This window comes from Moschus berezovskii, chromosome 11 (genome assembly GCF_049115385.1).
Source record: "Moschus berezovskii isolate FMDL1 chromosome 11, NW_MosBer_1.0, whole genome shotgun sequence".
Taxonomy (NCBI): domain Eukaryota; kingdom Metazoa; phylum Chordata; class Mammalia; order Artiodactyla; family Moschidae; genus Moschus; species Moschus berezovskii.
Window position 1 is genome coordinate 108,985,408 of NC_142470.1, and position 23,348 is coordinate 109,008,755.

Below are 23,348 nucleotides of genomic sequence, written 5' to 3' on the forward strand. Positions count from 1 at the left end.
CACCTTTCCCATTAATTTAGACGCACATTTACGTGATCACCCAGAAATTGACTTTTTAACTAGCTGTCACTCTAAAAGTTAAAAAGCAAGGCCTGTTGTAATTATAGTATGGTGGGCTTGCTATTTTCCCCCTGGTGAAACAATTTCCAGCAACGTTGTTATTAAGGACTGAAGAGATTTACCCAAAGTGAAGGTCACATAAAATTGTCAAACGACCTCCATGGATAGACACAACAACAAAGTGCCTAGCGGTGGAAAAGCAGCTCCAGGAGGTTTCCTTCATTGCCACCTTATGATCCTCAGAGAGAGGAGCAGGAGCAGGGAGAAAGAGAAAAACTGGAGAAAGGAAAGAGATGCGGGTGGAGACCAGGCTGGGGCTAGAGCTGCGCGGTGGGTGTGGACGGGTCTGGGGTGCAGGAAGGAGCGAAGGGCGCCTTCTGGTGGCAGCAGCTCCGCCCTTCCTGCGCAGTCCCAAACCTTCGGCTGTCTCTAACCTTGCCTATCACCTCAGCAAACCAGAGACATGAGTTAGTCACTGCCTTCTCCACAAGGACGGCTAGGAGCCAGGGGTTATAACTCCCTTTCACCGCCAGAAGCCCATCGACTATTCCTTACAGCTTTTTATTCTATTCTCTCTAAGAGAAAGTGCTGGGCGGGGCAGGGGTGGGAGTGGAATTAACTTCTCCACGTTACTATATTCCTGCAAGGATGGAGAGTCCTTAGAGAGTGATGTCTGGACAACTACAGCTGACCACACCTTTGATTCAGCTTTGCAGGGAGTTATTGTGGGATACTTCAGAAAATTCATCATAGGAACATGAAAAAATCATGCCGTTTAACCTGATTCTCAGTTCTCGATTCTTGAAAACTAGGGCTAATACTACCTACCACCCAGAGCTGTTTTGAAGGTTAAATGAGAGGCAGCGAGTGGCATACGGTAGGTGCTCAGTAATTGTTGGTTCCCACTCCCATCTCACACCACCTCATCCCATATCCCTTAAAAAGGATGAGATGCTAAGTTCATTTCTTCCCACTGCTTGGCCTGCAATCAATATAAACTGCCCCTATATGGTTCCCTCCCAGTGCCTTGGTAACTGAGTATTTTACTAGTCTGAGAGTTTGGTGCAACTGCTTTGATGTAGGAGCATTTTGACAACAGCCTCTAACACCATCGTTGTTTTTCACCTTCATAACCATCTCCTCCCTTGGCCCCTGAGGCTCCCATGGATGCTATCTTTCTCCCATCCCCAGATGGATCTCAGTTTTGCACATTACAAAGGAACAAGATGAACGCCTGGGGAACAACAACGATTTTACATTTGGACACTGTAGAATTCTGGGGAGGGAGGAACCTCCCTTTGCACTTCTGTGTAGCGCGGTCTCATGGTTAAAGAAGGTGGATATCTATGTTGAAACCTTCCACCTGAAGTGTCTAATGCTGACCTTTGCCCCAGGCTTCTTTCCTTTCCTTGGGGTGTCATCTGGGGCTGGTCCAAGGAAGGTACTCTGGAATTAAGCTCCACAAATTCCACCTTATCTTCCAACTTATTTTTTAACTCCAAACAGATAAACATGGCTCTTGTGTTTTTATTCTAGAGTTCTTTAGCTAAGAGTTCCAAGAAAAAGGTACTTTAGGGGGTTTGAAGCAGGAATAGTCACTAAGTCGTATCCGACTCTTTGTCATCCCGTGGACTGTAGCCCACCAGGTTTCTCTATCTTGGGGTTTTCCAGGCAAGAATACTGGAGTAGGATGCCATTTCCTTCTCTTGGGATAATATGAGAAATGAAGTTTCTGAAGTCTGAAAATGGAGACTCATTCTTGTAAGAGATTTTCTGTCAGTTGATTTTCTTTCTCTTCTTGAATGTTATACAGGCATAAAAGAACACTTTCCAGATGAGTAAACTTTATCATTTGAAAATTAATGCAGTGTCTAACTCTCTAAATATATCTCAAGATGCATTTAAGATTTTTTACATTACCATAATGGTAGCATTATGCCAGCAAAATACTGGAATGTTAATATCTCAAAACATCAAAACACCAGAAGGTGGGATTGCAGTCTGTACTCTTGAAGGACAAAGATCCACTCTATCTAATGGTTGAGGTGTCTTGTATTGCTCCGATGACAAAGAGTCAGACCCTTCCCTGTTCCCTCTGCCTCTTTCTCTGTGAAGCCCCCCAGTTTGGATAGACCAGCAAGCTGCTGAAAGCAATCCTGCTCATAGATTCAAATTCTATTAAATAATTAGATTTCTTGCCTTTGGAGGTGACTTCCTCATCTAACCCAACATGAAATCTAAAACTGTGACACTAGGGGGCGCAATTGCCCTCCCGATGTTTGATTAGACCGCGGGCAGGAAGCTATGCTCTCATTCACAGTTGAGGGCTCACAGTGGGTAGAATGAACCATCACAGATGACTTTTAAAAAAAGTAGCCAGCAATTATCCCTCGTGAATTTTTTTTTTTTTTTAGAGAAAAATATCCAGTTCAGTGGCTTTTAAAATTAAGAACATAACTAGGGAAATTAAACCTTCATTTACTGAACACTGTCCAATATGTGACAATTATTAGTATTCACTTTTTATTATACCCTATTTTCAGGAAAAAAAAGAAAGGATGGCATGGGGCAATAAGCCAAAGACAGAAAGAGAAAGAGAGAAGGTAGGAGAGAAGAAGGGCTTTCCAGATGGCGCTAGTGGTAAAGAACTTGCCTGCCAAAGCAGGGGACAAAAGAGACAGGGATTTGATCCCTGGGTCAGGAAGATCCCCTGGAGGAGGGCGTGGCAGCCCACTCCAGTATTCTTGCCTGGAGAATCCCACAGACAGAGGAGCCTGGCGGGCTACAGTCCATGGGGCCACAAAGAGTCAGACATGACTGAGCGACTCAGCATATGAGCACATGAGAGAAGAAACGGGAGCCATGGCTCAGGGAGGAAGAGTCACAGCAGCACAAGAGCCAGAACCCAAGGGGGCAGCGAGAAGGAGAAGTTGAAGGCAGAGAAAGGAGAAGTTGAGAATGACTGTTCTTTTTTCTCAGTCCACTTTGACAATGTGAAAACTGTGGGCTTTTCCCCATAAAATAGACGTATTCTTGTATATTCAAGGGATCCATGAACCATAGGTTCAGAACTCCTGGTTTAATGGAGTTTCCTGGTGGCCTAGTGGTTAGGATTCTGGGTTTTCACCGCCATATCCCAGGTTCAACTCTCCTTAGGGAATTAAGATCCCACAAGCTGAGTGGTGCAGCCAAAATAAGATCTCCTGGTTTAAACAAGACTGTTGTTGCTTAGTCACTCAGTTGTGTCCGATTCTTTTGTGACCCCCTGGGCTGTAGCCCACCGGGTTTCTCTATCCATGGGATTTTCCAGACAAAAATACGGGTGTGGGTTGCCATTTCCTTCTGGGAATCTTCCCAACCCAGGGATCAAACATGAGGCTCCTGCTTGGCAGGTGGATTCTTTAAATAACACTGAGCCACCAGGGAAGCCTTAAATAGAGAGCTTCAGAGGAGCAAAAGCAAAGAGAAAGATGCCACGAGGCAGAAACATGGAGAAATGGGCAAAAAGAGCTGCAAGGAAAGAAAGGAAGATGGGCATTCCCCTCGCCACCCCAGCTTCTCTCTCATCTAAACTTATGCCCCACGTTCAAAGGGAGCACCGTGGTCTTCAAACGTGATGATGGGATCCATTCTAGAATGACATCAGATGGGAGCCAACCCCCTGAGCAGTGTTACCTTAGCAAATACTCATGTCTCAAGACCTAGTGAAGGGACTCCCACTGATGAAAACAGACATTTTTGAATTGATACAAGGTGAGCCCAGAAGTTGTCCAGGGGCCAGTAGGAGTCCTGGGTGCAAAGGATGGAGAACTGAAGCCAAGGCTGCAGGAAGAGGAGCTAAGGCTTCTCTCCTTTCCAGTCCCTGTGGGCTATAGAACCAGGAGCCAGGATGAAGTGAACCTTCCTCTTCTGGGGAGGGAAGAACCTCCCCTATGCCTCTGTACAGAGCCGTCTCATGATTAAAGAAGGTTGTTTACGTTGAAACCATCAACTTAAAGTGCTGGCTGTGGCTGGTCCAGGAAGGCACTTCGGAGTTGAGCTCCACAAATTCCACCCTGTTTCCCAACTTAATTTTTAACTCCAAATATGTTTGGCTCTAGGGGCTTTATTTGAGAGTTCTACCAAGAGACAAAAATGTACTGTAGGATTTTGAAACAAGGACAACATGAGAAATGAAGTTTCTGGATTTAGGCCAGCCCTTTTACAGGAATAGGGATACTGACATGATATTCTTTAACCTCATGCTGTTTTCTTAGGGGTTATGTTTCTGAAGCATCTGGGGGCTGGAGTGGAGGGGCAGGAATTGCTCAAAAGAACAGAGGCTTTGTTTTGGATGACTTGGAGCAGACAATGTCCCTATTCAAAGGATCAAGGTGGGCTGGGCAAGGGGTAATGGATGGAGGAAGAAAGGAATAGATCAAGTGTGAAAATTCTCTGCCAAACAGCCTCATAAGCTTCCTTCCAGCTAATCTCTTTTCAATGAGAAGGGTGAACTAAAGTGTTGCTTGGATGATCTTTCCACTTTTTTCCCCACAGATGTGAACATGGAGGAAGCTGCGGGGCCTCTGTTCCTTTGCAATCAAGAGAGAAGGCCCTGGGCCAAACATGAATAATGAGCTCCTTCCCTCCAGTCAGTCAACAAGCGATGCTCATTAGGAAAGGTGACTCAGAACTGCCCTGTCCTTCCCCGGAGCTGAGCTGCACCCACCAGGCTGGCTGGTAGGTGTCCACACTTCCCACGTGCCCACCCCACAGCACAGGCAAGCTGCTGCAGAGCCAAGGATTCGGGGACAAAGGGGAAAGGGAAAAAAAATCTCAAGAATTATTGAAAATAACTCATCATCACCTGCTTATTTGTGCTTCTGTGATACAGAAGATGTGCTTGCTGCCTAATGGGTTCGAGAATCTATGATGTGTAGGAATGTTTTTCTAAGTGTGGTCCTCAGGCCACAGGCATCAGAATCATGTGTGCTTTCAGATTCAGATTCCTGGGCCCCACATCGGACCTACTGAGTATACATCTCTGAGAGGGTACAAAATTGATGCTTTCGATTTGTGGTGTCAGAGAAGACTCTTGAGACCCTTGGGCTGCAAGGAGATCAAACCAGTCAATCCCAAAGGAAATCAACCCTGAATATTCATTGGAAGGACTGATGCTGAAGCTCCAATATTTTGGTCACCTGATGCAAAGAACTGACTCATTATAAAAGACCCTGATGCTGGGAAAGATTGAAGGCAGGAGGAGAAGGGGGCAGTAGAGGATAAGATGGTTGGATGGCATCACCAATTTAGAGGACATGAATTTGAGCCAACTCTGGGAGATAGTGAAGGACAAGGGAGCCTGGTGTGCTGCATCCATGAGGTTGTAAACAGTCAGACACAACTTAGTGACTAAACAACAACAACAACAAGGCTGCTGGGTGGGGCAGGTCTTGGTGAGAAAATGGTGGCCTCCAGGACGGCTCACACCAGTGAGGACTCCCCACAGCTACTGCCACCAGTGGCCTTTTCCCTCTAGTGAGCCACAGGACCCGCCCCATCACCTGAGAGGAGACCCTCCAATTACAGAAAGTCTCCTCCAGGGTCAAAAAGGGAGAGGGCGCCACCCCTTAGTAGGTGATATCAGCCTACTCCGAAGCCTCTTTGCTAGAATCCGTCTTCATCTCCTTGCAGTCCAAGGGACTCGCAAGAGTCTTCAACACCACAGTTCAAAAGCATCAATTCTTCAGTGCTCAGCTTTCTTTACAGTCCAACTCTTACATCCGTACATGACTGGAAAAACCATAGCTTTGACTAGATGGACCTTTTATATACTACTATATATAAGATAGATTTGAAAAAAAAACAGGAACCTACTATATGACACAAGGAGCTATATCCAATATCTTATAATAACCTACAGTGGAAAAGAACCTAAAACAGAATATGTGTGTGTGTGTGTGTGTGTGTGTTTGAATCACTATGCTATATACCTAAAACACTGTAAAATAACAGTGCTTCAATTTAGAATTTTTTTTAAAAAAGAGATACTGGGCGATTACCAAATTCATGTACAGTTAATTCTTCCATGGATTATCTACTTTTTGGATTATTCCCAGCACCTTTTAAATTCCAAGGGGATTTCCCCATCTTTTAAGCATTCTTCTCAGTCATCTACCCACCTTCAACTGGTAGAAGTTCAAGGAATGCAAATTCATTTTCTATTAGACTAAATAAACACAATTAGAAAGGAGAAACCCCCGAGGCAAAGAACACCTGCTGCTGCTGCTAAGTCACTTCAGTGGTGTCCGACCAGGCTCCCAGGTCCCTGGGATTCTCCAGGCAAGAACCCTGGAGTGGGTTGCCATTTCCTTCTCCAATGTGTGAAAGTGAAAAGTGAAAGTGAAGTCGCTCAGTCGTGTCCGACCCTTAGCGACCCCACGGACTGCAGCCTACCAGGCTCCTCCATCCATGGGATTTTCTAGGCAAGAGTACTGGAGTGGCTTGCCACTGCTATCAAAGCCAAATATAAATTATCTTTGACCGTTATAATCAGGGAAATAAATGAGAAACCAATGTAATTATCTTTTTAATCTCTAGAGGAAAAGGTTTGAATGTTTTCTTTTATAGATTTCTTCAGCGCTTTATAATCCTAATATTCTTTTATATTGATTCTAAATCACTGTTCTTCAATCCGAGCCTGTTCTCTTTTTCTGGGCATCATGAAAATAATTGAGCTGACCTCAATTCTTCAAAATATGCTTCCTGTACTTGTTAATGTACAAACATGGTAACTTTATGCTTTGTAATTTAATTATTGTATATCTAATGATTTATCCCTCATGCTTATTATTTTTAACATCACTAAGATATTTTATAACAGGGGTCCCCAACCTCTGGGCCACAGACCCATTGGTACCTCCCGTCAGATCAGCAGTGGCCTCACATTAGAAATAAAGTGCACAATAAATGTAATGCTGTAGTTTTTCCAGTTTCAAGTATGGATGTGAGAGTTGGACTATAGAGAAGGCTGAGCGATGAGGAACTGATGCTTTTAAACTGTGGTGTTGGAGAAGACTCTTGAGAGTCCCTTGAACTGCAAGGAGATCAAACCAGTCCATCCTAAAGGAAGTCAGTCCTGAATATTCATTGGAAGGACTGATGCTGAAGCTGAAACTCCATACTTTGGCCACCAGATGCGAAGAGCTGACTCATTAGAAAAGACTGATGCTGGGAAAGATTAAAGGCAGGAGGAGAAGGGGACAACAGAGGACCAGATGGTAGGAAAACCACTGACTCAATGAACATGAGTTTGAGCCAGCTCCAGGAGATGACGAAGGACAGGGAAGTCTGGCATGCTGCAGCCCATGGAGTTGCAAAGAGTTGGACATGACTGAGCAACTGAACTACAACAAAACGTAATGCGCTTGAATCACCCCGAAGCCATCCCTCCCTGCCTGCTCCCCCAGTCTGTGGAAAAATTCTCTTCTATGAAACTGGTCCCCAGTGTCAAAAAGGTTGGGGACCACTGTTTATAATATTAGCTACCATGAGTACAATGAGTCATACACTCTTTTAGGAATTTTATACATTATTTTCATTTATTTAATCTTCCCAGTAACTCTAAATTTAGACATAATTATTCTCAATGTGTAAATGAAGAAATTAAGAGATTCTTAGTGAGACACTGAATGGCCTCACTCCCAAAGCCCCCATGCATCCTCAATGCCATATTTTCTCTCATCATGTTGCTGAGCTGATTCACTATTGTGAGGCATTTGGGGTTATTTCTGATTTACTGTAGTGATGATTATATCCCATACGAATTTTTTCATAACCCTAATCATCCTGGGTCCCCATGTAGCTCAGTTTCTACAGAGTAGCATGTTGCACTACCCAAAGTAATTTTACAGATGAATACCAATTTTCATGTTGTCTCTCAAAGAAAAATCACAGGGGATCCAATTCAGAACTCATAACACTACTTACCAGATCCCCTTTCTTCATTCCCCAGTTCTCTCACACTGTATAACTGCTGGAAAGGCAGTTACAGCCTGAACTGCCACGAACTACCTACAAGCCAAAACCCTGCAGCTCCCTGTCTCCATATGCCCCCACTGGCTCCTTGTTTTATAGATCACCGCAGCATCGTGGGCTGGTCCTTCTCCTGGCCCTCGCCACTCTGGTCTGTCTTCTCTATCATTCTAATAGTCCATCCCCAAAGGAAAGAAGTCTCATTTTATGTTAGTTGGAAATATGGACTGTGCAGAAACAGGCCAAGAGGAAATCTGGGAACATTCATCCACGAATACATTTTATTCACTTATTTGTAAGTTAAGGTTTCTGATTTTTTTTTTTCCATTTTAGAGTCCCCCCTCCCCCTTGAATGATAGTGTCCACAGTGTGATTCATGAGCACTGAATAGATCTGGTAACAGCGAATAGGTTTCTTTTATTTAAAATTCTTTGTTTTGGCTGCACTGGGCCTTTGTTGCAGCACACAGGCTTCCTCTAGTTGTGGCATGTGGGATCTTAGTTCCCCGAGCAGGTATCAACCCTGTTCCCTTGCATTAGAAGCCAGATTCTTTTTATTTGTTTATGGCTGAGCTGGGTCTTCGTTGCTGTGTGCTGGCTTTCTCTAGTTGTTGTGAGCATGGGACCACCCCTCTCTACTTGCAGTACGCGGTCTCCCTACTGCAGTGGCTTCTCTTGTTGCAGAGCACAGGCTCTAGGCTGCTTGGGCTTCAGTCGCTGTGGCGTGTGGGCTCAGTAGTTGTGGCTCTCAGGCTTACTTGCCTTGCAGCATGTGGAATCATCCCAGACCAGGGATGGAACTCATGTCCCCTGCACTGGCGGATTCTTAGTCACTGGACTTCCAAGGAAATCCCACAGTGAATGGTTTTAATCAAGAAGTACTCTAAATAATTAAAAAAAAAAAAAAGATCCTATGATTATAAAGAAGTTGACTTATCATAAGGCTTGTCAAAAATACATTTTTACTTCATATGCCTTTTTAGGTGGTCAATGTATTTAATGATTAAAACTAAAGTACTATAAAATTCTGATTACTTGATAATAACTAGCAAATATCTATCGGTGAAATGCAGTAGCGTATAAAATACAAGTAGCCCCAAACTTCCCTGTTTTCTCTTCTCTAATGGACTAAAGAAGAAAAACAGAGATTTAGACTCTGATAACAGCTCCTTCAGTTGCTAACCTTTCTTTTGATTTTGGCCAGCTCTCATGTTCTCATCTTTGATCAGTCACTAATCTTGGGACTGGTTTGGGGTCATCACTGGGGAAGATTGTGTGTAACCTGAGCGTTTGTTCGGCATGCCCCAGATTACTTCGGCATGCGCTTCCTGTCTCTGACACTCTTTTTTTTTTCCAGGTCCTCCTATCCACTTTTCCTTTCCAATCATATCAATTATTTACATATTAGCAAAACTTTAACTGGGGCTTGCCAGGTGGTGCTAGTGGTAAAGAATCCACCTGCCAGTGCAGGAGACCAAAAGACACAGGTTTGATCCCTGGGTCGGGAAGATCCCTTGGAATAGGAAATGGCCCCTCATCCCAGTATTCTTGCCTGGAAAATTCCATGGACAGAGGAGACTAGCGGGCTCAGCAAAGAGTCAGACAAGAGTGAGTGACTGAGAACACACACAGAGGACTTTAACCCTCTATACTCCCCCTTCTCAGAGATATTTCCTTGTATTGCTTTATCTCTAATTGTGAACGCAAAGGTTTGTTTCTGGTCCTGGAGTCTTAATCACTAATGAGCTGCTGCAGAAACTGTGGGGGAGGCTGACTGCCCAGGTGTCTTCCCTTAAGTTTGTTTGGGCAGTCCCTGGCTTAAGATGCTTTGGCTTAGCAACTTTTTGGCTTTATAGTGATGCAAAAGTAATAGATGTTCAGTGGAAACCATACTTTAAATTTTGTATCTGGATTTTTTGGGAGGGGTGGCTAGCCATGTGCAGTAGGATACTCATTTATAGTGCTGGGCAGCCAGTGAGCCACAGCTCCCAGTTAGCCACTTGGTCACAAGAGTACAGGCCAAATACACTAAAACTATCAGTACCCAGACAGCCATTCTGGTTTTCAAGTTCAGTGTGCTTGTGTACGTGCTAAGTCGCGTCAGTCGTGTCCAACTCTGTGCAACCCCATGGGCTGTAGCCCACCAGGCTCCTCTGTCCATGGAACTCTCCAGGCAAGAATACTGGAGTGTGTTGCCATTCCCTTCTCCAGGTGTAGTAGTCAACACTTTATTATAAAATAGGCTTTGTGGTAGATGATTTTGCCCAACTGTAGGTTCATGTGAGGGCTTCCTGGTGGCTCAGTGATAAAGAATACCCCTGTCAATGCAGGAGACTCAGGTTTGATCCCTGGGTCAGGAGATCCCATGGAGGAGGGCACAGCAGCCCACTCCAGTATTCTTGCCTGGAGAATCCCATGGACACGGGAGCCTGGAAAGCAACAGTCGTGTCCGACTCTGTGAGACCCCATAGATGGCAGCCCACCAGGCTCCTCCGTCCCTGGGATTCTCCAGGCAAGAACACTCGAGTGGGATGCCATTTCCTTTTCCAATGCATGAAAGTGAGAAGTGAAAGTGAAGTCTCTTAGTCATGTCTGACTCTCAGCGACCCCATGGACTGCAGCCTATCAGGCACCTCCGTCCATGGGATTTTCCAGGCAACAGTACTGGAGTGGGGTGCCATCACATTCTCCGACAAACTATGAGCACAATTGGACATTTCTCTGGCTTAAAAAGCAAAACAAAAATCAAAGGCTAAACAGAAACCCTCCCTCTGGGTTTTTGACATTGACCATCTGTCACCCTCTAGCAGGACTTGCATAAGTTAAAATAGTCATAAATTAAAGACTTCAAAAGTTGTGCTCATTCAAGCTGAAAGGAAAAGCAGGGCAAAGGAAACAAGGATGGAACACCATTAAGCTATGAGTAGGTGAAGTGTGCGATTATATGGATCTACTTGTGTTTGTTATTTGCTCAGTCATGTCTGACTCTTTGCGACCCTGTGGACTGTAGCCTGCCAGGCTTCTCTGTCCATGGAATTCTCCAGGCAAGAACACTGGAGTGGGTTGCCATTTCCTTCTCCAGGGGATCTTCCAACCCAGGTATCAAACCTGGGTCTCCTGCATTGCAGGTAGGTTCTTTACCATCTGAGCCACCAGGGAAGCATACTGGTGTGGTTTCTGCAAATGTGCTAATTAGAATCACTATTTCTGCTTAATTATGATAACGAGCATTAAGGCATAATTAAACCCTCCACAAGTGAGCTGGGATGTGCTCAGTCTTGTCTGACTCTTTGCAACCCCATGGACTGTAGCCTGCCAGGCTCCTCCTTTCCATGCAGTTTTCCAGACAAGAATACTGCAGTGGGCCATTTCCTACTCCAGGAGATCTGTCAGACCCAGGGATCCAACCCAAGTCTCCTGCGTCTTCTGTATTGGCAGGCAGCGTCTGTGCCACTGCGCCACTGGGGAGCCTTGTGGCTGTTTGGGCTGCAGGCTGCAGGTGGCGAAGGCACCCTCCCTCACTGCACCAGTGTGCCCCACCGCCCACCACCCTCCCTAAGAGGAGAGGAGCAGCCTCCTACGTGAGGCAAGCTGACTGTGAAAATGGAACACTAGCTATGGGGCCTGAGATGAGAGGAACTGGGTTTTGAGGAAACTCATTTAGGGGACATAAGGAAAGTAAGGAGTAAATAAAACCTGACAATAAAATGGATAATAAAGGACCTCCTGTACAGCACAGGGAACTCTGCTTAATGTTATGTGGCAGCCTGGATGGGAGAGGGGTTTGGGGGAGAATGGGTACATGTGTACATATGTCTGAGTCCCTTTGCTGCCCACCTGAAGCCATCACAATGTTGCTAATCGGCTGTACTCCAGTGTAAAATAAAAAGCTGAAAACGAAACAGAAACGACAAGTGCAGCTGTGGAGAGAGTGTGGCAGACACAACCCAGGTGTGATTAAACTGGAGAAAGTAACATATTCATTAGATAGTTCTTGCATCATTTAGGCAGGTTTGTCTAGGAAGATTCAAGAGGAACTAGAAAAACAGTGTAGCAGGAAAACCTTAGGGGAACACCTCACACAGCCAGGATGAGAAGGACAGACCAGCAGCGCCCAGGGGGGCCCTGAGGCCTGAGCACTGGCGGGCACCCTGCCCCTCACAGGAAGGGACGTGTGACACTCCGAACAGGTAAAGCTTTGTGGGATGGGGTGGTTAGAAGAAAAACAGCGCAGGTGTGAAAGACAAAGAATATTCCTTTGAATATCCCCAAACTTTTTGGCACCAGGGACCAGTTTCATGGAAGAGAATTTTTTCCATGAATTGGAGAAGGGGAGTGGTTTCAGGATGATTCAAGTGCATTACATTTATTGTGCACTTAATTCCTATTATTATTACATCAGCTCCACCTCAGATCATCAGGTATGAGATCCTGGAGGTTGGGGACCCCTCTCTCGGCTATCTCTCCAGGGCATGGCTATCAGGTCACTGAGGCATCATCACTGTTAGCCTGTCATTACTTAGAGTCTTCAAATAATAGAATTATCCCCCCAAACAGAAACGTTCTCAAGGAAACAGTTTCAGATCTGTGTATACTGCTGTGAGTGGGTGATGTTTTCTACTATTATTAGGTTTGAGTTTCAAGGGTACCTGATTCCCCTTTTAATTCTAGCTCTGCCTCATCATCGCTGCTTCATTGAACCACCTTTTGGTGTGAATCATTGATAGAAGCTAGCCTTCCCATGTGGCTCAGTGGTAAAGAATCCACCTGCCAATACCGGAGACACGGGTTTGATCCCTGGGTTGGGAAGATTCCCCTGGGAGAGGAAATGACAACCCACTCCAATATTCTTGCCTGGGAAAATCCTATGGACAGAGGAGCCTCGCGTGCTACAGTCTGTGGGGTCCCAAAGAGTTGGACACGACTGAGTGAACTCTATTTGATTACTAATGCTTTATCATTTTGAAGGTGATTTATTAAAATTATATAAACATCAAGGTATGTTCATTTCCATTAGTTTTTTGTTGTGGTGATTGTTTTGCTTTTTGGCCACATCATGTGGCATATGGAATCTTAATTCCCTGACCAGGGATTGAACCTGTGAACCCGTGCATTGGAAGCTCAGAATCTTAACCACTAGACCATTAAGGAAGTCCCATCAGTAGTTATTATAATAAAATTCCAGACAGAACAAAGCCTTGAAAAAATATAAACACCACAGGACAGCCAGGTGCCACCTTAAACTTCAGAGATTTTTCCCATCTTGAGTAAAGACATGAAAAAAATATTTTTTAAAAATCTTAACAGTTGGCCCCACAATTCCTTTTTGGGAAGAAGAAGGAGGGAGCTGTCTCCTTGGGGGAAAGCCACTAAGGAGCAAATGCTACAGGCACCTGGACTCCAGGGGAGGGAAAACCTGCCAGGCTGGAGATTAGAGGAAGAGCTTCTTGTTTCTGCTCCTGCAAGGCGAGGGGAGGGGGGCAGAGGGTGGAAAGGAAAGAAATAAGCCCAGGAAAGAAAAGCCAGCTGGATGGAGGGAAGCCGAGCCCAGGCAGGGGAAAATGACATGTCAGTGTTAGATGGTAACCCAACCATTCCCAGTCAAATTTGTTCCCTATTCAGTTCAGTTCAGTCGCTCAGTAGTGTTCAACTCTTTGTGACCCCATGAATCACATACTGGGATATAAAGCCTGCCTTCCATCTCTTTAGGAAATTGTACTCAATTTACACATGGAAGCAAGATCTCAGTAGTCTAGAAACCAAGAAAGTCCCATTGTAGGGGGCCTGGGTTTGATCCCTGCTCAGGGAACTAGATTCCACATGCCACAGTGAAGACCTGAAGCAGCCAAATAAATAAAATTTAGCAGCAAAACAACAATATATTTTTTTAAACAATGGAATATGGGCTTTGCAGTCTGCAAGACCTGGGTTTTTTTTGTTTTTTCATGGTAGTAAGCAAGCAGGATTTATTTCAGACAGAAAACAGACACTGAGAGGAGGTGCAGGGCCCCAGACCGGGACTCTTTCACTAAGCAGTGCGACTTTAGATAAGTTACTTAACCTCTCTGAGCCTCAATTTTTAAAAAATCGTCCCCGTTTTATTCATACTTTTTAATTTTTTAAAAATTTATTTATTTTAATTGGAGACTAATTACTTACATTATTGTATTGGTTGTGCCATACACTGACATGGATCTGCCCTGGGTGTACATGTGTTCCCCATCTTGAATCCCACTCCCACCTCCCTCCCCACCCCATCCCTCTGGTTCATCCCAGTGCACCGGCCCCGAGCATCCTGTATCATGCATCAAAAATCGCTTTACAGTGTTGTGATGGTTTCTGCCATAAAAACATGAAATGCTTCCCCAGTTTGCATGTCATCCTTGAGCAGGGGCCATGCTAATCTTCTTTGTATCATTCCTGTTTAAGTGTATGTGCTGCCACAGTGAGCACCGAGCCTCAGTTTCTTCATCTATAAAATGGGAATAATGATACCTCCCTTGCGGGACTGTTGTGAGGATTACATGCCAGGTATATATTAAGGACTCAATACATGTTCACGTTCTCCTCCATTAAACACCATCTTATTTTTTACTTTGCTCACCAAGAGCACATGCTTGGGCCTGAAACAGCCTAGGTTCAATGCCTGATTCCACAACTTTAGCAACTCAGTGATTTGGGACAAGTTGTTAACAATCTCGGAAGCATTGTTTTCTCATCTGGAAAATAGAGCTAGCAACAACAGTGCCCAGCTCCAGGAAGCGTTCATGAACTAGTCACATCCATCAGAATCACATTAAATCACCATGGAGACAGCAGGGATGCTGAGAGAGTGCTGATGCTGAGTGGCTGCCGAGTTGCTGCCGAGGGGTCAGCCAGGTGGCCAGGAGGAGTCTCCAACCTTCTCTTTTTCAACTTTACCTTTCCTTTCCCCACTTTTCTTTTTAAATATTTTTAATGGATTATTTTTTGGCTGTGGTGGGTCCTGATTGCAGCGTGTGGGGTCTTTCACTGTAGGGCGCGGGCTTCTCTCTAGATGTGGCTCCCAGGCTCAGTAGTTGTAACTTGCAAACTTAATTGCCCTGTGGCTTGTGGGATCTTAGTTCCCCTACCAGGGATCAAACACTCGTCCCCTGCATTGGAAGGCAGACTCTTAACCACTGGACCACCAGGGAAAGCCCCTCCCCACTTTTCTTTGTCTTTCTCCTTTGTCTTTTCTCTCACAGGTTCTGCTGTGTGAAAAATGGTTGCATCCAGAGCGGTATGACATGTAACCCATATATTTCCTTTCCCTGCATGGCCTCCATAAATCTTGTGTCTGTGCATGACCCCTTCTCAGTGCTGGGTTTCTGATTCCACGCTCCCAGGTAGGATGCTGTGTGTTGCACTCTGTGCCATGGATTTGGTGCTGTGCGCCCTCTCCTGCCCTGATACCTCCAAGATATAAAGACCCAATTGCTAAGAATCCTGGGGGCAAAATTAATTCTCAGGAAGGACCACGACTTAGCATCTTTTCATTTCTCTTTGTGGCCTCTTGTTTGATCATGCTATGCATAATAAATTAACGTGGCATTTCCAACCGGAGTAATTCTACTTGCTTCTTTCCCTGAATATTTAGACTGGGGCCAAATGGATTCCTGTTTTTGCTTAAGAGTTAAACAAAAGGGACTTCCCTGGTGGTGCCATGGTTAAGACTGGGCCTTCCAATGCAGGGGCTGCAGGTTCAATCCCTGATGGGGGGATCAAGATCCCACATTCCTCACTGCTCAAAAACCAAAACAAAAAACAGAAGCAATATTGTAACAAATTCAATAAACAACTTTAAAAATGGTCCACATCAAAAATATCTTTTAAAAATATATATGTGTGCATATGTAGTCTATACGTATGTGCACGTGTGTAAACCTTTGTATTAAATAGTTTGCCTTTTTACAACAAACTGCATCAGAAGCCAATTTTTTTCAGACATGGATTCTTTGAAATATAATTCATAGTCCCTACTAAGAAACAACCATAGGAATTCTATGTCTGTGCACATTTGGCTGCACATCCCGACTTTATGTCACCTACTTGGGAGGCTGACTGGTGCCATCATATAATCTTGGACTTAAATTTCAAAACCCTGGCTAGAATTTTCTTTTTAGCCTTTCCCCCACAACTGACAGTTTTACCCCAGAGCTAAAGACAAAGGAAGAACAAAAACAGGCCTGTTGTTGTGTTGATTATTTCTTGCTCACCTCTATCTATTTAAAAAAATTTTTAAGGTATATATTTTTTAATGTGGATTAATTTTTTTTTTTAATGGCCACATCATACATCATGCAGGATCTTTAGTTGGGGCATGCAAACTCTTAGTTGGGGCATGTGGGATCTAGTTCCCTGACCAGGGATGGAACCCCAGCCCCTTTAGGGTATTGGTAGCTCGAGTCTTAGCCACTGGACCACCAGTGGAGTCCTAGACCCATTGTTTCTTGACTGCTTTCCCTTTGTTCCTGCAGTCCTTTCTTCCCTTAAGATCATTAATTACTGAGACCTGTTTAAGGGCAAGCATTGTAGCCAGGCTTAGATCACAGAATGTCTTGGACCAAAATGGGTTCTCTTATGTCAAAGAGGTCATGCCTGATTCTTTTTCTCCAGGGACCCACTGCCCTATCTGCTTACAACACCCAATGTTGACATAAAAGAAATTTCTAGTTATCTCAACCAGATCATCAGATGCTCTGGACCAAACTCAAGACTGTCAGATTTGTACCCTTTGTATATTTCCTCAGGCTTCCCAGGTGGCTCAAGTGGTAAAAAAAACAAAAACAAAAAACCATCTACCAATGCAGGAGATGCAGGCAGTAGATACAGGTTTGATCCCTGGGTCGGGAAGCTCCCCTGGAGGAGAAAATGACAACCCACTCCAGTATTCTTGTCTGGAAAGTTCCATGGACAGAGGAGCCTGGCGGGCTACAATCCACAGGGTTGCAAAGAGTCAGACACAACTTAGCCACTGGAAACACACACACACATGTAATTCCCCATATTTTGTCTTTCCTCTTGTCATGATGGGCATTAAAGTCTTAAAATGAAGAGGGTCTATAAGCTTTTTTTCAGGGACAACCAGGAAGGGTGGTGGCTGACCAGCCCACTCAAGATGGCTGTTCTCTTGCTCTCTGTCTATCCCCTGCCTGACCAGTGCCTGCTTCACTTACACTGACTCTGGCCTTCCTACATACTTGCTTTGGGCCTTGGCCAGTGATTGTTCTTATCAAAGGGGCAGTGAAGGGTGTGCCCTTCTGTTGGTTTCCCTGGTAATCGATAAGTCCATATGACATCAATTCCCCTGTAACTGGCAATCTCCCCCTCCACCAGGAGCAAAGACTGCTGCCACGTCCTGAAGGTGTCTGCTGCACAGGGTGGGGGTGCCACTCTAGGACTTTGCTTCAGATACGTAAGCTCCCCGTCTGTCAAACTACTGATATCTCTGTTGCTTGATGCATGTGTACATGCTAAGTCACTTCGGTCATGTCTGACTCTTTGCAACCTTATGGGCTGTAGTCTGGCAGGCTCCTCTGTTCATGGGATTCTCTGGTCAAGAACACTGGAGTGGGTTTGCCATTCCCTTCTCCAGGGGATCTTCCTGGCCCAGGGATCAAACCCCCATCTCCTGTGTCTCATGCATTGCTAGTGGATTCTTTACTGCTGAACCGCTGGGGAATCCCTCTCTTGCCCAATGCAGGCTTTCTTCAGTCTTGAAGCTGGGCAAATTCAAGCTTTGTAGGCCTGTGAGGTGCAGTCCCACAGGTGGGCATAAAAAGACCAGCTTCCAGAGCCCCTCAGGAAGGGGTGGGAAACTTGACAGTTTGGGTAGGTAGTGAAAATTACCAAGAAGAGAGGTGGCGGGGCGGGGGAGCCCCGGGACCTGCCAGGGTGGAATGGAGAGGTTGAGAGGAGCCTGCCTGGGGCTGTGGCTCTCCCCTGGGGGGACTTAGGAGAAAGGGTTCCTCAACACAGTGATAAATATACTTTGCACTGTAATATGATTCCATTTGAAACTGTTACAGCCGAGGTGTTACGAGCCCATTCTTGTGTCACAGCAAGCTAGGCTGTTCCTGCATTTGGAGGGTATTAATTTATTTTCCGTGTTCCTAAAATAGCACAGAGGAAGGCTTCTGTTGTTCTCTTACCTTGTGCTAATCTTAGAGCAACATGAAAATGCTGACTGTACGCGGATCTTGAAACACCACCGAAAACTTCCAACACGGGAAGACAATTAATTCCCACTCCTTCCCCCTTTCCTCTTGGATTCCAACGACTGGCTGTGTTTAACCCTAGTTTTGCCTACTCTTTCCCAGAAAAGTCACAGCTAACATGCATGGATCTACCGCAGGAGCATAGATGCAAGAGGGTGGATTCCAGCTTGATTCTCCAGGGGCTGATGTCTCATCAGAGAACTAGTACTGAAGAGCATGTGTTCAGTGCTAAATTTGGGGTCTGGATGATAATGGCTTCAGGAATGCAGCTGAGACAAGAATCCCTCAGGGCTGAAACACTCAAGCTTCTTGGAGAAGGTGAGTCTCCACGGATAGAGGAAGAAGTAAAGAGACCAGGTGAGTATGTCAGAAAGAGAAAAAGAAATATTGTGTATTAATGCATGTATGATATGCATTATGGCAGGCTACAGTCTGTGGGGTCTGTATGACCACAGTCACGACCAAAGTGACTTAACATGCACACACCTCACATATATACAGAATCTAGGGAAACAGTACTGATGAACCTATTTACAGAGAAGAAATGGAGATGCAGATGTAGGGGATGGACTTGTGCACATGGCGGGGGAACGAGAGGCTGGGACACACTGAGAAAGCAGCATTGATGTATACACACTCACTCCCTCTCAGTCACTCACATGTGTCTGACTCTTTGAGACCCCATGGGCTGCAGCCTGCCAGGCTCCTCTGTCCATGGGATTTCTCAGGCAAAAATACTGGAGTGGGTTGCCATTCCCTTCTCCAGGAGATCTTCCCAATCCAGGGATCAAACCTGAGTCTCCTGCATTGCAGGCAGATGCTTTACCATTTGAACCACCAAAGAAGCCCCATGTATGCTCATAACTTGTGGGAGGCGGCTATATAGCACAAGGAGCCCAACCTGGAGCTCTGTGATGACCTGGAGGGATGGGATGCAGGGGAGGGAGGCTCCAGAGGGAAGGGAGATATATATATAGATACATATGCATCATTATGACTGATTAACACTGATGTATGGCAGAGAGCACCACAACACTGTAAGGCAATTATCCTCCAATTTAAACAAGAGAGAGACAGGTGGGTGGAGGGAGCAGGCGAGACCAGCCTGTGTGGGGCATCTCTGTGGAGAAAGAGGGACCCAGTTCACTGGAGACAGCAGTCATGGCTGAAGCAATTTCTGATTCAGTGAAAGCCTAAAGTAGGATCTTCCCCAGATTAATGGAAACCCTGTGTGTTGCAAACGTATTCATCAGAGTATTAGAGGGAGGTAAAGGGTGACCTGACTCCTGGGACCTGCCAGCTGAATATGGAGTCGGGAGGGGGACCGTGATCGGAGAGGCTCAGCCTCTGTACCTCTGCTTGCTCTGTGTTGCTCTGCCCAGTTGGGGCCGAGATAAGGGTGCATGTGCCCACTCCGGTTCCCTGTAAACTCAGCTCATGTTATGTCTCTCTCGCTCTCTCCCTTTCTCTGCCTTTTCTGCTCACAGACAGATGCTGAGAAGCCCTTCCTCGCTGTGAGTTTGGGTGGAATGTCCACCTGTGACGTCAGTCTTTTGTGTGCATGCCCGGATGAGCAGGGATGGTAAGCGATGGGAACTCTATCAATACCCACCTGGTCTCAGGAGCACGAGTCTCCAGGCCCAGCTCTAAAACCTTTTAGCTCCTTGAAACCTGGCATTTCAACTACCTGCCCTTCAGTTTCATTGATTTGTGAAATGAAGACGTTAATGCTCCTCCTATCTACCTCACAGGATTTCCTTGAGGCTCAAATGCAATATGGTTGTGAAAGTGCTTTGGAGACAAAGAAATGTATTTATTAGGAGTAACTCAATACTTGAGGGATTGTGTGAGGGGGAAGGTGGTAAAACTGGGATGTCTCAATAAATCCCATCCAGCCCTATGATTTTATAAAATTGCTTTATACTACTTTGTTGTTGTTTAGTAACTAGTTTGTGTCCGACTCTTTTGCAACCCTGTGGACTGTAGCCCACCAGGCTCCTCTGTCCATGGAATTCTCCAGGCAACAATACTGGAGTGGGTTGCCATTCCTTTCTCCCAGGATCTTCCCAACCCAAGAATTAAACCCACATCTCCTGCTTGGCAGGTGGATCCTTTACCACTGAGCCACTAGGGAAGCCCTTTATATTCCTTAAATAAGTTGAATTAGATAGCTTTTTCTGCTGTTCTAACCACTCTCACTCCAGTGGTATCTTTTCACCTCCCTGCTGCTGCTGCTGCTAAGTCGCTTCAGTCGTGTCTGACTCTGTGCGACACCATAGACGGCAGCCCACCAGGCTCCGCCGTCCCTGGGATTCTCCAGGCAAGAACACGAGTGGGTTGCCATTTCCTTCTCCAATGCATGAAAGTGAAAAGTGAAAGTGAAGTCACTCAGTCGTGTTGGACTCTTTGCGATCCCATGGACTGTAACCTACCAGGCTCCTCTGTCCATGGGATTTTCCGGGCAAGAGTACTGAAGTGGGTTGCCATTGCTTTCACCTCCCTAGATCTCCTTAAATGCAGAACCCAGGGACTCCCTACACGTTCCAGCTCACCTTGCTTGGCTTCCTTACCAGCCACTGGGCCCCCCAGCCACTGAATCAGCAAGAAAAACTCTCACACAGCATCTCCAGAGACTCTCTGGACTTCAGTCATCACCCCAGGCCTTCCAGCAGCAGTTGATGTTAAAAATGTGAAAAGATTTTTCCAAAAACGACAAGATGCTCTACACAGAGACTTGGATGTCACTTGGCTCCTTGCTTAGAAACGGCTTAGGAACCTTATTGTGAAAGCAAGTCCTGTAGTATTTCAGGAACAGGTATTCACAGCACAAACGTTGGCACATTTAGAAACTTAGGAACGTGATGATACATACCGTGGAGTGGATAAAGGGACATATGATAGTGTCCTTGGTGAGGTTGGCTGTGTGAGACCAGGTCCGAGAAGGATATAACCAGCACATTCCCAAGGCTCTACAAGTGGGTTAGTGATGGGATGATTGACCGTGGTGTCATAGTTTGCTGGGGTTGCTGTAACAAAGTCTTAGTCCGTTTAGGCTGCTGTAACAAAAGTACCATTGATAAGTGGGCTTCCCTGACGTCTCAGAGGTAAAGAAACAGCATGCAATGCAGGAGACTTGGGTTTGATCCCTGGGTTGGGAAGATGCCCTGGAGAAGGAAATGGCAACCCACTCCAGTATTCTTGCCTGGGAAATCACACGGACAGAGGAGCCTGGTGGGCTACAGCCCACAGGGTCACAAAGAGTTGGACACGACTGAGTGACTAAACCACCACCACCATTGATGAGTGGCTTAAAAACAACAGACATTTATTTTCTCGAGGCTGGGAAGTCCGAGATTAAGATGTGGGCAGGGTTGGTTTCTTCTGAGGCCTCTCTCCTTGGTTGCAGATGGCTGCCTTCCCCACAGACTGTCTTCCTTCTCTGCATGTCGATGTCCTAATCTTCCCTTACTGTGCATATGCTAAGTTGCTCAGTCCTGTCCGACTCTTTGCCACCCCATGGACTGTAGCCTGCAAGACTCCTCTGTCCACGGGATTCTCCAGGCAAGAATACTGGAGTGGGTTGCCATGCCCTCCTCCAAGGTGATCTTCCAGACCCAGGGATCGAACCCACCTCTCTTATGTCTCCTGCATTGACAGGCGGGTTCTTTACCACTAGTGCCACCTGGGGCTCTTATTATACGGACATAAGTCAGATTGGATTAGGGTCCACCTGTATGACTTTGTTTAACTTTAATTACCTTTTTGAAGACACTATCCTAAGACAGTCACACTCTGAGGTCTTGGGAGTTAGAACTTCAACATAGGAATGGGGGGCAGGGGTTACAACTCAACCCTTAACTCACACTGTGGGCAAGGTAAAGAGAATCAAGACGAGATGGAGAAGACACTGGGAACTATTAGCAGCAGAAGCCTCTGTCATCCTTGGGCCTGGAGAAACAAAAGAGAAAGGGTGTGCTATTCCTCGAAGCCATCCCGAGCTGTGGTCACAGGAGAGGGGCCGCCCAGCGTGGGTGCTGTATGACAGAGGAAGGCACCCACGGTGGGAGAGCAGGCTCTGGCAGAGAGGGAGGGAGAAGGCCCACCCCCCTCTCTCCCTGCCCTTCGCACTCCTCCCTTCACACTCTGATAGTGCTTCCCTTTGGCCAAGAGCCAAGAAAGAGGAGCTGAGAACAGCGAGGCCTGGGGGCTGCAGCTTGTAGAGTCAGGCTTTGAGGCAGGGAACGGGCTGACAAGTGTGGCCAGGGGTGGGAGGGGAGTGGTAGGATTTGAGTGGGACGATGAAGAATCACCAGCTCAGTGGAGAAAACAAAGGCATTTCCATAGGAGGAATTAATTATGCATTCTCAGGTGACATAAATGGGCTTTAAAGTGTCATTGGAAAACAGAAAATGCTACTTAGCTGCAAAAAATATTAGTCACACATTCGAAACTGAACCACATATTCATGTAACCATTCCCAGTCCCAGAAGTTACTATTCTAATATACTTCTCCGCAGAAGTAAAGCAGAATGATAGAAAAATAGGTTTGTCAATCTTGTCATGTTGAACACTTATGTTCTTAAAATGGGATGGGAAGTATTACTGGAACTGTTTTGGAATAGAAAGCAGCTCTCTGCCTCAGGAGGGTGCCTGTGTGACCACACCCATCACTGGTCACAGCCTGGTTTTATGAACTGGGTACATCCCCTGTGTTATCGCGCTGGGGCTGCCGTAACAAACTACCGTGGGCTGGTGGCTTTGACAACAGGAATTTGTTTTCTCGCCACTCTGGAGACTAGAAACTTGAGACTCAGTGTTGACAGGGTGGATGTCTGCTGAGAGCTCCCTTTGGGTTGCCTTTTCAGTGTGTGCTCATATGGTGTTTCCTGGGCAACTTTGCAGGGGAAAAAAGCGAGGGGGATGGAGGGAGGGAGAGAAAAAGCGATCTCTTGGTGTCTCTTCTTTTTTTTCCTAAGTTCAAATCATCCTGATTTTATGATCACAGAAATAGTACAAATATCCACAGTTGGTGAACTTC

The 23,348-nt window shown here is 45.8% G+C and overlaps 1 protein-coding gene and 1 non-coding gene across 2 annotated transcripts in view; one reads left to right on the forward strand and one right to left on the reverse strand.

Moving 5' to 3' along the window:
- LOC148776264 (liprin-alpha-1-like) overlaps positions 1-23,348 on the forward strand; it is a 141,669-nt gene that overhangs the window by 71,724 nt on the left and 46,597 nt on the right. The gene's annotated exons all lie outside the window — the stretch shown is intronic.
- On the reverse strand, positions 14,419-14,525 carry LOC148776267 (U6 spliceosomal RNA). The gene has a single exon (XR_016038707.1). It is a non-coding gene; the product is annotated as a U6 spliceosomal RNA (small nuclear RNA).